Source organism: Cryptomeria japonica, chromosome 3 (assembly GCF_030272615.1).
Source record: "Cryptomeria japonica chromosome 3, Sugi_1.0, whole genome shotgun sequence".
NCBI classification, from domain to species: Eukaryota; Viridiplantae; Streptophyta; class Pinopsida; order Cupressales; family Cupressaceae; genus Cryptomeria; species Cryptomeria japonica.
Genome location: NC_081407.1, coordinates 760,216,269 through 760,233,277, shown reverse-complemented (window position 1 = coordinate 760,233,277; position 17,009 = coordinate 760,216,269). Strand labels below are relative to the sequence as shown.

At 32.3% G+C, this 17,009-nt stretch overlaps 1 pseudogene; it reads left to right on the top strand.

The window, feature by feature from the left end:
* Positions 1–10,901: 10,901 nt before the first annotated feature.
* LOC131068866 (probable pectate lyase 18) lies at positions 10,902–13,122 on the top strand (annotated as a pseudogene).
* The last annotated feature ends 3,887 nt before the right edge of the window (positions 13,123–17,009 follow it).

Here is a 17,009-nt window from a genome sequence, read left to right as displayed (position 1 = left end):
GTTATTAAAGCTTAAAATTTATTAAGTTATAACATTAAACATAAAGAAATAAATTCATTAGTCAACACTAATAAACTTAAATATATTCTTTATGTATATGTTAAGATGAATAAGTTATTATTTGAATGCCTCTACAATACTTTGTTTAAATTAAAAAAATAGAAAGATTTTTAAAAATCACAAGACTAATATATAAAATAGGATAATAAGGATAGTAATGAGAGAAATGGACTCTTGTATCAAGGGTAAGATGTAAGCCCTTATCCCTTAGCATATAGAAATAATAAATTTTGTTTTTATTTTGTGGTTGTTGAATATTGAACTCTGACTTAGTGAAAACTCTAATGATAATACGATAGTTTGCTTTTTTAAATGTAAAGGATAAGGGTGGAATTTCATATTAATCTCATGTTGACATGTTCGTATAGTTTCTTGACTAGATGATAGTTCCTTACCATTAAATGGTTAACCATCTCTAAAGTTTATGACTATATATATAAATATTAAATGGATTTGATCTTATATTGTGATTGTTTGATCATGATAACACTTTTTAATCAAAGGAGTGATTAGATGAATATGATATTTAATATTATAATCAAATCTAAGGTAGAAAGTTTATTCTAAGATAGAAAATATCTTCTATTATCAAAATATTTGAACCAATTAGATTTAATGAATGGAACTAAGTAATTTATTATAATCATTTCCTATCAATTTATAACATGTTATTGATATAATGTTACTGAATTTATGCATCATATAATAACTCATGAATTAGTTGTTAAGTATATCATTTAGAAGATTTAAGAATGAATTAGAATTTAATATGTCTTGCATGATATAAGGTTAACTAGATAGATTGATAGTTACCTTTTCTTTTGTACTCTTATACATCTGTCTGTATGAGTTTTATACTCTCAAGATCAACGTTTAGAGAAATCTTGTTATTGGTATTCTTATATACTAATGGGTTTGAAATAAGTTTTTATGCTGAATTTTATCATCAAGAAGATAATACTTGTTAGATGCTTCTATTTTCCTATGACTACTTTGTATACTTATGCATTCAATTCTTGTTTGTGTAAATGGATGGTGCTAAACATGGAGAACCATAGAAGGATTGAGTATCACCCTCTATATATCTATCAACAAATGAATTAAAAAGATGCATTTTGAAAAACATGTTTTATCAAATGTTAATATTAGACCATGCTACTACTTTTGATCATTTAGAACTCATACTCTTGGCCATATCATAATATTGTTATATTAGCGTGCGTGTGCATGCACGCACACACACACACACAAACATAGAGAGAGAGAGAGAGAGAGAGAGAGAGAGAGAGAGAGAGAGAGAGAGAGAGAGAGAGAGAGAGTATCATGCTACATAGATTCCATCACTCCTACTTGTTTAAGATTTCTATTGCCTTTTGTTTTGCAAAGTAAAGCATATCATCATCCAACTCTTGGAGTAGCATGTTGGATCTTAGTTTAAGCCTATTACATGTTTGGTCTAAAGTATGCATGTGGCAAATGTGTGAAAGCTGTAAATAAGTTATAAGATGAGTTGTGATTATATATAATGTAGGGATGCATAAGTGTAATTGGATTCATTTCAAGAGTAATTCTTGCTAGTAGAACTAATAACCATGGCAAAAGCTATGTAAGTTGTCTACTAAATTTTAGGTTAAGTGGGCAAAATAAATTGAAGGTCTCATGTACTTTGAGAGGGCTATCAAAAGTTGATTAGATCAAGGTGACACTAAAGGTTCATCCTTGAAGGTCTGCATAGCATATATTTCATGTACTATTATTGTATTTAAGGTTGGCGCCTCATCATCATAGTTGGTGTTCTCTTCTTAGACTTGGGGATTGATGTCTCCTATGGGTTGATGCATACAAAATATTGTAAGTTTATTATTTAGTTTATGAGGCTAGATTTAGATATCAGATCCAAGCAACTTTTCTCGCCATGGTTTTTACCTTAAGTTTCTACATAAATCTAGTATTATTTTGTGTTGATGTCCTCTTATCTTGTCTTATCTTATCAGTTTCTATGATGTTTGGAGAAGTTATCAAGGGTAATTAATTTGGATTTGGTGTCTACTGATTACCATTCTCTTAGTGTCTATGTGTGATTAACACACATAATATATGCATTCTATTAAGAACAATAATCACTATTTCTTTTATTTTCATTCAAATGAACTATCTAGATTTCCTTGGATATGACCTTCTATTTATGTCACTTTGTGAAATATTCCTTTATTCATAATGTATCTTTGTTCAAGACAAAAATCAAGTCCTTGTAGCAGTAACAAGTTATCCTATATTGTCTAACAATGTAAAAGTTTATTGGTTATTTTGGATAGTTTTAAAATTTGGATTTATAAGGTTTGAATTTCATAAATACTTTTCCTTTGTAATAATCTTTTGTAAGTAATTTAGAATGATATTTTTGTACTAAAATTTAGCTATTAATGAATTGTAATTGAATACATTAACTCACACTTTAATTATAATCATTAGCATATTATTACTAATGGATTTTCTTAGGTCAACCAAAGAGTATAGCCAGTAATCCTTAGCTTGACTAAATCCATCCATTGATTATTACCATTTATTTATAATTAGATTAGTAGTAGATCAATAAAATAGATATTTATTTATATATTAATAAATGCATAGAGTAGCATATATCAATATAAGAATGCAAGTAGTTATTAAGAGAATTTAAGTAAGAGGTGTAGAGATGTTATTAAAGCTTAAACTGTATTAATTTATAACATTAAACGTATAGAAATAAATTCATTAGTCAACAATATTAAACTTGAATATAATCTTTTTGTATATCTTAAGATGAATAAGTTATTATTTGAATGCCTCTACAATACATTGTTTAGATTAAAAAATAGAAAGAATTTTTTAAATCACAAGACTAATATATAAAATAGGATAATAAGGATAGTAATGAGAGATGTAATGCCCCGCCAGAAACCCTAAAGAAAAACAACACAACTAGACAACTGAAGGGTGAAGTATATATTTTTTTTTAAAAGAACAAGTGCACTAATTATAACCATTGCATGTCTAATAACACATCGGAAGACTAACACATGATTCCCTAAGGGTTACCAACAAAGATTACTTCGTAGATTATATTAACACCATGGTAAATCCTATTGTTTAGCTAATTAGGAAAATTAAATGCTTAAGATAAAATCTACACATACATCTAAATTCCATAATGAAAGAATTCAAAGTACTCCAATGCATTCATTTCTCATAGTTCATATATACAAAAGATTAAAGCAACTGAATTAACATACATTCCAATGACTCCCTTTTACAATATCCATAAATACATGGTTACCAAAAATACCATGAATTACAAAGTTACAATATCAGGGTTCCATAAAAGTTTGATACAATGACCACAAGGTCTCAACTGAACAATAATCACAAACATGAGCTGGTACATGAACCACGAACCAAGAAACACCAGCGAAGCCCTTCCTCACTTGAAGATACATTCCAGAACATCCGATGGGGAGTGGCACTACCATCCGACCATGTGATCCCAAAATGGAACCACCCCACAGTGCTAGGAGATAGTAGAAAATCCTCAAGCAAGCAAAGTAAGACAAGTACGAAAGAACTACAGGACTTCGCAAACATCCATGCGACTCAACTCATAACACTAGTGACTCTAAGGAGAGAGTGTCATTGCATAGCTTAAGATGGATACCATGGTACAACCTCCTAGGTCCCGGTTCTCTGTCCTGGTAACCTCTCCCGGCTTCTGGCTCCAACTAAGTCTCATGCGGACCCTACCAATCCTTTCATGAAGACAAGGTGGTAAGTTTATCATTCCAAGCCTTCTCGTAACATTATGAGCCTTGTACAAGCACTACACCTATGCACGAGGTACATTATCTTAATTAATATTTATTCTATCCACCCCCTAATCAATTATTAGGTTATCACTTCTTAACTGACTTCCAACGAGTTATCCTGCCATCCACTTTGGGCATGACCCCCGCTCGAAACCCACTCTCTCTCATAAGACACTATAGGAAAGGTCTCTCTACAAGAACTCTGTGGCGAAACAGACAACCATACCTAATCCTGACAAAGCACAGGTGAAGGATACACAATCACTAACCAAAGATTGACCATTTGGACAAAACACACAATGGCTCACATCAATAAGGTTATACATCAACACCCGACCAAGGAAATATAATAACATAGGACACAATGACAACTCAACCAGAATTGTGACAAATTATAAACTTGACTAAAAACACCATTTACACAAGATCCTAATATAAGCAATCTTTTCTTAAAATAGAAAAATGCTTAAATAGATTTCAACTTAAGACTTCCAGAAAATAAGAATTACAACTATATTAATACATTATTTAATAAGTCATAAACCTAATGTTTCATCTTTTTCATAGTTCAACTTCAAAGTTTCTCTCTCTATCCTCTGACTCTATTTCTAGAAGATTGGGTGATCTAATTTTCTAAGAGTTTCGCTAAGTTTAATCAACCAACTTTTATGAAATATATCATTAATGCATCTAAACTTGCATGATCGTAATTTATTGATTGATATTGTGACTTTAACTATTTCATAAATATAAATCTAGATCATTCTTAATCTCTTAAATCCTTCCAACAAAACATACTAGATTTGAGCCTACCTCAAGAAATGCGATCCATGGGTATTACGATCCTTGATAACTTCAAATTGTCTGCAATATGTCTGGATTCCGATGCTTTCCTTCTCGGCGCTCTTCTATCTCACGAGCTCTCTATTCCTAGTCCTTATCCTTCTATATTCTAAGAATTTCTCTAATAATAATAAAGCAAGTAACGCTCATCCAAGAGCCTAACCTCTAAGTTCGACACTAAATAAGAAATGACCATCATCAATCTTTTACGACTCGGTCGTAAACACATCAAAATCTCCATTATCCTCTATCTTGCTCCCCTCTAACTTCCTATCTTTTTCTCTATTTCTCTTTGCTCCAAATTGCTATTTGCTATCTTCCTCTATATCTTTTCCTACCTTCTCTTCTTCATTCTATTCTCTAATCCTTCGTTGCATCTCACCCCCTCTTCTCTTCCAACTCAATGGTCTATATATATAGGGTTGTCATCTACCTTCTTTCCTATTTTCGGGCTATCTCTCCTAGTGGTGGATTGATTCTAAATGACACCACTCATGATTTTATTGCAACATATTAGTCCTAAATGATTTTGAATTCTTATGTGTTCACCATACAAAGTTATACATTACCTACTTCATGACACGAACCACCATAGTTGTTAAGTCCATAATTATAGATTATCCATTCTTCTATTTCAAACATTAATAATACATTTTCAATAAACAATGATATAAGCAAAATCACATAAATAATCGTAACCTATATTTAAAGCTCCCAATTTCACACTTCCTTAAATAATAACCGAAATTAAATAAAGAACCTACCTCTTTACGCTTGAAATTGGCTTGGAATGAACTCCTTCGTGCCTCCTCTAATTTGACCTTCTTCTTCCTTGATGGCTCAAGAGTTCTCTCACAAATCTTCTATTCTCCTTCTATCTCTGCTCTAAAAAGCTCCTCGGCTATTTTCTCCCTTTTTCCTCGAGCTTTCACTATTATTTATACCGTTCTCATTCTAAATTGGTTGCTATAATCTTGGCCATAACAACGACATCACTAATAATTATAAATCTCTCTTTTAGTTCTAATTGATTTACAACTCTAAGGGATTGCATACATGTCGACTAAGCTAAGCTTTCAAACACTTTAGTGTTTGTCAAGTGCAGGTTTGTCGGTATCCATCGACCGTCAACCTGCCAAGTCTCCCTATGGTTCCTCTGTCGTTTACTGCCAGTCGTGGTTTGCTAGTCTACTGGTTTAATCAACTTCTCTGTCATTTCACCGTGGTTTGGGGGGAGGGGGGGTAATCGGTGGTGTCGACTCCCTCCATAAAGTTTGAGTGGCTGCCATAAAGTTTGAGTGGCTGCACGTGGTTTACGTCTCTTGCAACGTGGTTTACTTAACTAAATTCTGCATTCAACTACTGGTTTTGCCTACGTGTTGGTATATTGGCACATATCGACTCCTAGTACTCGTTGTCCTTAGCTCTAAGTTAATCAATAGTTTTTGTTTAGTTTGGCCACCCTAATGGCCATGTAACATGTTGCTTATCTAATAAAACCCGCCACCTTTTATATAACATGCGACTATCTATAATTTACAATGTAACCTTTAAACTTAGACGTTTTAAAGTTATAATATATAATCATAATTTACGTATATGCTCATATTCATAACCATGAGCATATACATAAACATGTTTTATGAATATTTTTATAGCATAAGACAATAATCGCAATATTTACAAAATCACCTTAAAATATATATGCGAAAATATGTGTGTTTGATAAAATCAAAGTTATTAACTACCAAATATATTTAACTCGCATCAATATAAAAACGGTCATTAATAAAGATACATTTTCTTATTCAAAAGACAATAAATCTTTCTATATATGGTACATTAGGTCGTAAAATTCAAATGTTTCAACTTATCATAAATCACATTAAAATAATCAATATAATTAGTCATAAACTATATTCACCTTCGAATATATATATAAGTTTATGATCGATTCCTATTATTTAAAATACGTACAACTATAGTATAATTTTGAAAACCAAACATTAAATATAGTTTCAATAATTTACCTACTTCTACACGAAGAACGTTAAATCATAGAGTCCCTATTTAATTCACATTATTAACAATTTTTCATCCTTCAAAGACAAATAAAATGTAACATGCAATAATTAAAATCACTAAACACACAACCTGAGCAAACCTCAAGTAAATACTCACAGAAAATCAAACAACAAAATACGAAGGCCGAACAAAGTGATAGGACAACCAACTGACAACACTAACATGAGTGTAACTGAATAAAATAGGGTCAACTACTATCTCCTCCACTTCCATCTGAAAATATAAAGCACGCTCAAACCTGTGAAGGTAGGTGGAGATGATACCCCGTGCCTACACAATACTTGTACCTGCAATATCCTACATCATTGAACCACACATGCATATATACAATATAGAAAACATGACACACACACCGATGAAAGAGAATCACGACGTTCCTTGTCTCACCGAAATGAGTGAAGGAAAATTGTCCCCTTGCATCCAATACACTTGCAGACACACAACATATAATTCCACATTGGATAGATAAAGTAAAGTGTCAATGCATAGCAATAATCCACAAAATGCCATAAATCACAAGTACTGAAATACTGGAAATAAATTTTGCATCTCAAATCTAGATAAAGCATGAAATAATGTCATATAAGTCTGAAAACCAATCATGGTAATGTATCCACTGAAAACAACCAATAATAAAATATAAGTCCAATGAGTTCAAATGAGTAGGGGTACTACAAGAGAAATGGACTCTTGGGTCAAGGGTAAGATATAAGCCCTTATCCCTTACCATATAGAAATAATAAATTTTGTTTTTATTTTGTGATTGTTGAATATTGAACTCTGACTTAGTGAAAACTTTAATGATAATATCATAGTTTGTTTTTTAAAATGTAAAGGATAAGGGTGGAATTTCATATTAATGCCATGTTGACATGTTCATACAGTTTCTTGACTAGATGATAGTTCCTTACCATTAAATGGTTAACCATCTCTAAATTTTATGACTATATATATAAATATTAAATGGATTTGATCTTATATTGTGATTGTTTGATCATGAAAACACCTTTTAATCAAAGGAGTGATTACATGAATATGATATTGAATATTATAATCAAATCTAAGGTAGAAAGTTTATTCTAAGATAGAAAATATCTTCTATTATCAAAATATTTGATCCAATTAGATTTAATGAATGGAACTAAGTTATTTATGATAATCATTTCTTATCAATTTATAACATCTTAATGATATAATGTTAGTGAATTTATGCATCATATAATAACTTATGAATTAGTTGTTAAGTATATCATTTAGAAGATTTAGGAATGAATTAGCATTTAATATGTCTTGCATGATATCAGGTTAATTAGATAGATTGATAGTTACCTTTTCTTTTGTAGTCTTATACATGTTTCTGTATGAGTTTTATACTCTCAAGATCATGTTTAGAGAAATCATGTTATTGGTATTCTTATGTACTAATGTGTTTGAAATTAGGATTTATGCTGAATTTTATTATCAAGAAGATAATACTTGTTAGATGCTTCTATTTTTCTATGACTACTTTGTGTACTTGTGCATTCAATTATTGTTTGTGTAAATGGATGGTGCTAAACATGGAGAACCATAGAAGGATTGAGTATCACCCTCTATATATCTATCAACAAATGAATTAAAAAGATGCATTGGGAAAAACATGTTTTATCAAATTTTAATATTAGACCATTCTACTACTTTTGATCATTCCAAACTCAACCTCTTTGCCATATCATAATATTGTTATATAAGTGTGCGCGCATGCGTACACACACACATACACACAAACATAGAGAGAGATAGAGAGAGAGAGAGAGAGAGAGAGAGAGAGAGAGAGAGAGAGAGAGAGAGAGAGAGAGAGAGAGAGAGAGAGAGAGAGAGAGAGAGAGAGAGAGAGAGAGAGAGAGAGAGAGAGAGAGAGAGAGAGAGAGAGTATACCATGCTACAGAGATTCCATCACTCCTACTTGTTTAAGAATTCTCGACATCTTTGTGTTGGGCCATGTATTCTTCATGCCAAGAAGAGTTTGAGGGGAGCATAAATATTTGTGGTTGGGTAGATAAGTTCTTCGATGATGCTCTCACCCAATGTGTGCTTATTGGAGGTAGTGTGTCGAGAGTTCTTGTTAGGGTTAACTTTATTTTTGTACTCTTTGTAATTGACCTTTTGATGTTATGTAAAGGAAATTGTTTCCTTATGATACGGCTTGTCAATGGCTTTTGTGCTTAGACATCATGTTTCCATTCTAATATTTTTGAACATGTTATTTTAAATGTTTTAGAATAATGTGTATTTTATGCTATATGATTATTTTAATAATATGGAGGTCCTTATAGTTTGAAATTATTATTGTCTCAAAACATTAAAAATACCAAAATTGACACATTACTTACTCATGTGAATGCACATTGATATTTTTAAAGCAATTTCACTTGTAGTTGGGTTTGTTTCATGTAACATAAACAAATTTATCAAATATTTAATATATTTTGAATGTGAGTACATATAAGAGGCATTTTTATAATTTATTATTTTTGTATTTATAATTTAATAACAAGTCATGTAGTGTAAAAATACTCTAATAATAAGAGGTGGTAGAAAATTTTGATAGAATTTATGGTATAAGGACTCATGTTCAACTTTAGTAATATTTTATGTGGCATGGAAAGTGAGATGTCTACTTCTAAAAATGGTTTACAATTCCAATTACATAGAACTATTTGGACTTTTGCTGATGCTATTTAAATGATTTTTATTTGATAAAAAAATAAATCTAATATAATTAATTACTCCATCTTATAGTAAAAAATCATAAGTATTAGAAAGCCTTCTATTATTCATAGCACCTTTTTATAAGTAAGATCTACACAATTAAAAGTTCTAGAAATGAATGATCCTATCAGATCAAAATAAATAAAAATTAGTTCACCATTCATACTTCTCACAAAGCCTTCTCACTATTAAGATGTGTGTGTCATACAATTCAATAGAATTAAAAGTTTAATTAATGCACAAAAATGTTCCAATAGTATCATATGTCTTTATTATTTTAAAAAGATGAATATTTGGTTTGATTAAATATATATTTCAGGTTGAGCTAGCCATCCAAACTAAAAACATAGAATGATTCAACATATTATTTAAAAGTTCATATTATTAAATTGATATGATGTAGAATTAGAAATAATCAATCTTTATAAACTTAATAACCTTAAATTAATATATAAATATCTCTATTATACCTAATTATCCTCGTGACATCACACATAGCAAATAAAGCTCCAATTATTTTCACTTTGACCTATCTTTCTCTAACGTAATCATTCATCATTTTTAATGACTCTTCATTACATATAAATTTTCACTTTAATAATTTTATACTCGTATTTATTTTATATACCATAGCCCTTACTATTTCCTTAGACACCGCGTAACTTAACTTCCTATTTAGATCATCTAATACACAATATTTATAAATTAGAAACTCCTTTCACCATAAAATATATATATATATATATATATCACATTTGTATAAGATCATCCCACCATTAGTCGCATGATGATATATGTTTTATTGCGTTAACATAAAGAAGTTTATCCTAAAAATATACATTTATAATCTATTAAATTTCGATATGTTAGATTCCTTTGGAATTCTAATTTTTTCCACGATAAAAAAATTGAAGAACGCGGGAACCATGTGAGTGCAAATTACAGAAAAGGAAAGACAAATATACTTGTGGGCCATATCACCTTTGCCAATGTTTTTCATGTTTTAATGTGAAACCCAAAGAAGCGTTACTTCTGAATAACTCAATGGAGTCACCATGGAAAGCAGACACGAATAAAATGCCGCGTTTTTCAAATAGATTTGGAGAAAACTCTCAATTCTAAGAAACGTTGCAGTCAAGCGCTATAGTCATGTGCATTACCACCCTAATAATCGCACTGAGATAACGTGCATACAACAATTTTTCAAACGTCGGGGTCAAGATTCCCCCTTCTCTACAGATTTTGCACATGATGATTTTGTATATAAGATAGCCCAAAGCCATAGCATGTAATACAACCATTGCAGGTTTTCTCCTATCCAAAATGGCGAGCAGACAAGCGTTACAGCCATTGTTTCTTCTTCTTGCTGTCTTTTTCTTCAAGTTAGTAATGGTGGAATCAATAAGAACCCCCTTCAATATGACTAAGGCTGAGAATAGTGATAAATATCATGTTTAGAAGCCGGAGCTTGTAGTTCAAATGGTAGAAAGGTAACCATCTCGCCTTTCAGATGATTTAGACATTTTAGAGAATTTATTTATGGTAGTATAGAAATGAAATCCAATATCTTATTGAATTTAGTACATTAGTATGAAATCCTAAATGACAAGGTTTATTATAAATGTTCTATTTATTCTTATGCTGTTCCTCGACGTTTTCTTCACTGTAATTTCTATAATACTATTCTTGTAACTGTAGCTGGTATGCAGCAGTTATAGAACAAATTTCTATCACCCATATCATCATGCCATTGGATAATTAACAATTGTCGTCGTTGAGACAGATTCAATGAAAGAAAATTCACTACAGAAAAGATATTTAAGTCAGTTCAATTAAAAGAATTTCCAAGTCCTAGCATTTTTTTATACCTAGCATATATTACAGACAGTTGAGATTATTTACTTCAAGAACTATTGTGCAGGAGTTTAAATAATTCGAAAGAAAGCTGAGCTCGTGCGAAACGGGGAACCCCATCGATGACTGTTGGCGTTGTGATCCTAACTGGGTTAACAACCGAAAGAGACTGGCTGATTGTGCCATCGGATTTGGCAAAAACGCCATTGGAGGTAAGAATGGCAGATTTTATATAGTTACAGATCCAAATGACGATGACCCGGTCAATCCTCGACCTGGCACTCTGCGGCACGCTGTTATTCAAACCGAACCTCTCTGGATTATTTTCCAAAGAGATATGGTTATTCAGCTCAAGGAGGAGCTTATCATGAACAGTTATAAGACTATTGATGGTAGAGGTGCCAATGTTCATAAAGCAAATGGAGCTTGCATTACAATTCAGTATGTGACCAATATTATCATTCATGGAGTTCATATCCACGACTGTAAACCTGCCGGAAATACAAATGTTAGGAGCTCCCCGACACATTTGTTGATAAGTGATGCTGCTCTATCATGCAGCTCCATGCAACTCCAGTTTGGACATGAAGCTATCCATTCATCACCATGCATAAGCTATTTTTAGTTAATAGTTTTTTTTTGTTTATTCATGCAAATAAAGCTAATAACATTATGGGTTTAGAACCAAGAGTGATGGAATGGGATTTCCATCTTTGGATCAAGCGCAATTTGGGTTGACCACTGTTCATTGTCAAGTTGCGCAGATGGATTGATCGACGCCATCATGGGTTCCACTGCTATAACCATTTCAAACAGCTTTTTCACTCACCATGACAAGGTGCTCAAAACTGCTTTTTTGGTCTACCATAAATATACTTTTCTTTGAAATTAGGTTTCACAATTGTATTTTTTATCCGAGGATTTTAGGGTAGGGTATTAAAAGCCTATTACTAGACTTGAACGAAAAAAATGTGAGTATTTATTAAATTGTCGATAGAACGCTATTTCTCAAGTCCAATATTTATTGGCTTTTTCTAGGTGATGCTCCTGGGACACATCGACGGCTACACCAAGGACGTCAAAATGCAAGTAACAGTTGCTTTCAACCACTTTGGAGAAGGGCTTGTTCAACGTATGCCCAGGTGTGAATAGAATTCTGTAACAAACTGTATTCCTTGCACAAAGACCACGAATATAAAACTTGCTGAAGTTTATTTGCTCAAGTCTTTAAGATATTAACGTTATGATGCAGATGTCGACATGGATACTTTCATGTGGTGAACAATGATTACACCCACTGGGAAGTGTATGCAATCGGGGGAAGTGCAAACCCCACCATTAACAGCCAAGGCAACAGATTCCTTGCTCCTGATTATCGATTCCACAAGGAGGTAAAAGGAGGTAAAAGACCTGTACAACTCATGTCTCTTATATCTTTGGTATTCAACGGTTGTAGTATAGTTATACGATGAGTAATTTGCAGGTTACAAAGCACCAAGATTCAACAGAAGGCAACTGGAGATCAGTGGGAGATCTTATGTTAAATGGGGCATTCTTCATAGCATCAGGGGCTAAAGCATCCTCAAGCTATGCCAAAGCTTCGAGTATGCTGGCAAGACCTTCCTCTATTGTGGGCTCTATCACTGCAAGTTCGGGTGTTGTCACCTACAAAAAAGGTTGCAGCTATTAAACCAAATGCATGCATTATAGACAAATTCTTAGGAATCCCTCAATTCTGTTACTTTGCAAGCATGAGCACACGGAATGAGGCTTCTTAGTTATCACTAAAGATGAATATATGGAAAATAGCGAATAATATTTTTCTCAAATTTGAAGCGTAGTGGTAGAACGTCAAGCCAGTGTTTGTTTATATTATCTCGATTGTAACTTAAAAGCATTTCTTAGGTAAATCTCACAAGAACTGCAATATATAGATAGGAAATAGTTGAATTTATGTTCATACCAGTAATTCAAAAAAGTAATTTATGCGAATGTTTCTTGAAACTACAAACACATCCGGTGTAATTGCATACGACGCAACTAAATATATTCACTTGCATGGGGAATTATTAACCTTTTATGTTTGACTGCTCCTATAAGATTTTTATTTAATATAAAATAGAGTATAATGAACTCACAAGAATGTGAGACATTGTAATGTAGAATAGCCTTTCAATTTAGGTTAATTAAATAAATTTAAACAATTTATTATATATCAGTTTAGATTAAATAAATTAAATTATTAGTTGAAAAAAATAAATTGTGTAAATTGATGCTATTTTAGGAAATTAAATGTATAAGGGTATGGATATTTTATTAATATACTTAATGATTAAGATAATATTGGTGAACTGTAGATTCTACTCACTTTCATATCAAAAGATACATAATTTGGAAACAGTCAATGTCAAAAATTGTATACAAAATCTTAATTGATCTTAGGTTTATTATGTGATTGTAGATTGATTTTACACTACACATATCTAATTTGTAATCCTGCACCTTTTCCATTATTATGTATACTTTTTCTCTCCGATTTTACTATATTCTCTACTCCTCATTGATTGTTTTGATTAGATACAGTAGGAGAGGGCTCGAACCTTTACATATCAACCTACCAAGCAACACAGAGGGATCTCATGAGTGAGAAAACCAACCAAATTGAGAAGGTCTAAATCCAACACATGCTGCCCAAAAAAGAAAAGCTAAAAACTATAAAAAGGCAAACTAGCAAGCCAAAGAAGGGACATAAGGGGAACAAGGTTACAAGCAACCTTAAGGAGATGGGAATGTCCTAGATGTTTGAATCCAAACTCAATTCACGACCTCATGAGAGGAGTAGGTTGAGTAGAAGGAATAAAATTTTGCAAAGAATGTCTGCAATGATCCACAACAAGATTTCTCTTACCCTTACAAGATGAACCCAAGACAAAGGGAAAAATGTCAATCTTTTTCCTAATGATGCCTATCAAAGAGAACCCAATAGTAGGAGACAACAAAGGGCCTTGCACCATAGATGGGAAATACAAATAATTAAGATCCTTCGAGAAAGATGAAGAAACCTACACCAAGCTAGCTAGTTGAGGAAGAACATTCACTAACTTCTAAACTGCATTATAGGGATTGATCTTATGAGAATTGATGAAATTCATAGAGAAAACTCACATATAGTGGAAAAGACACAAATGAGAGTGATCAAAAAGAAATTATTAATCTCAAACTCTCAATCTAGAAAACAACTTTATGGAGTTGGGCAACCTAAAACCCTCCTCCACACAAACACAAAATCTAGCAGAGCAATATCTTGATTTAGATTTAGTGATCTCATCCATAAAACTGAGCTAACCAAAAGCTTTAGTATTTCCATGAAAAATATAGTCATCCCAGTACTCCAAAAGGAATTCTGGGAGCTTGATCCAAATAGGAAGTGAATTGAACATGGAAGGATCAAACCCAACAACCCATCTTTTCAAATTTAGGAACACCTTGTAAGAGAACCAAGGACCTCCTAGAAGAACCCTCTTACTATCCTCCAAATAATTTATGAAAATAATAGAAAACCATGTGAAAGACCCATTACCACATGAACAACAATAGACTAATGAATAGAAACCCATTCACATATAGTCTCTATGTTAGGTCTTGGCCTCAAAAACTTACCAATGAGAGTAAACTACAACCTATAAAAAGCCTTATCCACCCATTGACTAGGGATAGAAGGGAAAAGGAATTGTGGGACCAGAGGAAGAGGATTCAAACATCAAGTATAGTTAGTGGAGAGAGCCATCCTCTAAAGATCTACTTGACAAAAGTCATGGAGAAAAACTTAATCTTTAGCAATGGTAGCATCAGAAGGGGATAGTTGAAGGGCACCTAAAGTCCTCTACCAACAAAGAGAAAGAGGAAGTAGGGGGAATAAAACCATCTAGAGGAGAGGTGGTTGGAGGGACATTAAAGACAAGTGCAACATCTAGAGGAGAGTTGGAAGGAAGGACATCAAAGACACTCACACGCATAGTGACATTAGCCACAATAGGACTAGAAAGAAAGTCCCTATGTAGTCAAAGACTAGGGGAGGGAGCATCATAGTAGGAGCCTAACATAGGCTCAGGGAAAGAGCCAACACCAAGGAGCCAATAATCATATGGATGGAAATTTATTGTTGTATACACCTAAAAATGGTCTAAAGATAATTAATTAAATAAGCAATTATTTAATTAATCCTCCTTCCTAATTTAATTGAATTCAATAAGTAATTTTATTAAATTTTCCCTTTCATCTACTTATTAATAAATCTAAGGATTTATTAAATAGGTTCATTTCACCCGTTTAATTAATTAATTCAAATTAATTAATTCCCTCCATCCAAATTCATTTCTTCTAAATCCTAATTAATTAAAACAAATCAAATCCATGAGCTGTTGAGATTAATTATCCCTTTTCATATTATTTGAATTTTTAAATTCAAATTCTCCTAACTTCTACCACTCCTAAACCTAACCCATTCTACCTACCACCATGTCCCTTTTCATCCAACATCTTCTAGAACTTTGTGACACTTGTCACTAAGTGTTCCCTTTCATCCAACCCTTCTAGAAGCCTCTTGACACTTGTCACCATAGAGATGACAAATGTTCCCTTTAATCCAACCACCTTTTCCATCCTCCTCCAATTTAACCATTGATATCTTCAAATCAATCTTGACTGTTGATTCTTGCCACATCACCCCTAGCCTTGAAAATCCTATAAATAGAGCTCATTTTGGAGCTCAAAGGGTCCCAATATAGATGGTCCCAATTTCATGTCCCAATTTCATATCATTTGATCCCATCTCATTCTCATCTTATGCATTGTTACTATAGGCATCTATCTTATAGTTTATCCATTTTAGCAATGTTATCATGCTCAATTTTAGCTTAAATCTTAGCTTAATCATGCTAGATCAATCATTCATGTAGCTTAATCATGCTATTCTTGCTAGATCATGCATTTTCAACATTCAAATCCTCCATCTAAGTGTAGTCAAGTCACTGGAATTTGCATAATCAGATTTGAGAGCATTTTCATACTCGCATTTACTAAGAGGCAATAAGTCGATTAGCTATGGTTTTTTCTTTCTATGATTTAAATCTTCTAACCATGCTTGTAATGTTTTATTGAGTGCATTGTGTTTGCAGGTACAACTACACTTCACAGAGCACGACAATTGTTTACAACTTTCTTTCAAGTATTATTTTGCCAAATTCTAACACTCAAGGAAAAAATTATGCATTTTTCTTAAAATGGCAAATTTGTCATACGAGAACAACTCTTCTGACAAATATATCTACTTTTGATGTAATTTATACAAAATTTGTGAAATATATGCAAATATACTAGATAGGTTTTTTTTAGTGTACGAATAAAACCTAGATATTTTTTTTTTCTTTCCATTGAGAGGAAGATGAGTTTCTAATACAAAATTAAAAAATAGTTCCATAAAAGATTTCAAATTTTAAACTTTGATTTGTAACTTTGTCCCCTAATCTTTGATTTTGGTGAAATAAAAGTCAATTATGACTTTCGCAGACCTTTTGG